Genomic DNA, 1697 nt, shown 5'->3' on the forward strand with positions numbered 1-1697 from the left:
TCCATCACCAATGGCTATACTGGTGGAGAATAGGGGGAGCCCTGGCTGGTGTCTAATGAACCTGGAGAGGGACATGGCACAGCTATCAGGTCCTTCATAGACTCATAGGGTCAGAGCAGTAGGACTGGAAGGGAGGTCACATCTAGTCCAACCCCTGATTGAGGCAGGATCAGTCCTGTCCAAACAAGCCCAGGCACATCCATTGCCCAATCTCTGAGCAAAACTATAGTCACCCCTGGTACAGCACTGGCATCACACCTGAACCCACCCCAGGTAAAGCAGAGGGAACACAATACCAAATGTCCTGCTGCTGTAAAAGGATGTCAATATAAGCTCAAGAAATCCCAGGAAGATGCCGTGCCCCTGATACAGAGGAAGGCAAACCCCCCAGTCTGTGCCATTCTGAGCAGGAGAGAAAATCCCTCGTGCAGCCCACACTCAGGGGAGCTGGTAAACAGCCTTAGGTAGGGTCCTCATACTAAAATCCTCCTAACGGTCCTGTGATGAGGACTATCATTTGGGATGGGAGAGATAGGCAGGGAATGGGAAAGCAGGTACTGGGATAGTGGCCAGGAGGTTCAGGGCAGCTCCAGTGAGAGGCAGAGGGCAGCTGCAGGGAAGGTGGGTTAGGGGTAACCTGAAGATAGGGAGAGGGTGCAGTGCGATTATCCATGGGATGGATTATCAGGTGTCGGGGATGAAGCTGCAGGGAGGTGGGGAATGAAGAGACTGTAGGCTGGAGGAGGAGTGCAGAGGTATAATGCAGGCCAGGCAGGAATGGGGAGTGAAAGTTATGTGAAAGCAGTTTCTGGGCAGGAGCGAAGTCTGAGCCAGGGGATTCATCTTTGCAATCCCTGGTTTCCTTTTGTCAATCATGTTTAGGGATTTGCACACCCAACGGTGCTAACATTGCACACCCACTTCAGGGATCTCATGGCATTCTGGTTGAGAATCACTGCCCCAATGAGTTTACAGGTAAAACCCACCACAAAGCTGGCCTCCAAGGTGACGGCTTCCAGGACAGGAGTTTGTCCAGTTCCAACCTTTTTCTGTGACATGGAGGGGGGAAGGGAAGTTGGAATGAGCATAAAATGGAGCAGAGATGGGAATGAAAGGAAGCTGAAGGGAAATGCATTTCCCCTCTCCCTGGTCCTAAAAGATTCCCACTGGTGCTGGCCCTGTTTGCAAGCTGCTCTTCTGATGCCTGCAGGAAGTGATACACAGTGCTAACCATACACAGTGCTAGTCACCATGAAACACAGACCCTAGCTCAGTACTAAATAGTCATGATGCCCAGGCCCCTTTTTATACCCCGATCAGCACAACTCTGTGTTACAATATGCACGTCCCAGTTCTCAATATTGTGCCCTGCTTTGGAATGTGCATTGGCTGGAAAGGGATATAGACTAAGGGTACCTTCCTCCAGAGGACAAGTGTTGAATTTCAGTCAATGCTGGACTCTGGAGATGCATGTGGTGTTTGCACCAGTCTTGCCGTCTGACTCTGGTAGTGTTGGGGATTAGGTGTTGCCAGTCACATCTGGCTTCATCAGTTCAGAGGGTTGACTCATGCTATCAGGATAGCATCTACTACACCTCGTTGTTATAATAAAGAGATTAATAGATTCATAGATGTTAGGGTCGGAAGGGACCTCAATAGATCATCGAGTCCGACCCCCTGCATAGGCAGGAAAGAGT

This window comes from Alligator sinensis, unplaced genomic scaffold, assembly GCF_000455745.1.
Source record: "Alligator sinensis unplaced genomic scaffold, ASM45574v1 scaffold1333_1, whole genome shotgun sequence".
NCBI classification, from domain to species: Eukaryota; Metazoa; Chordata; order Crocodylia; family Alligatoridae; genus Alligator; species Alligator sinensis.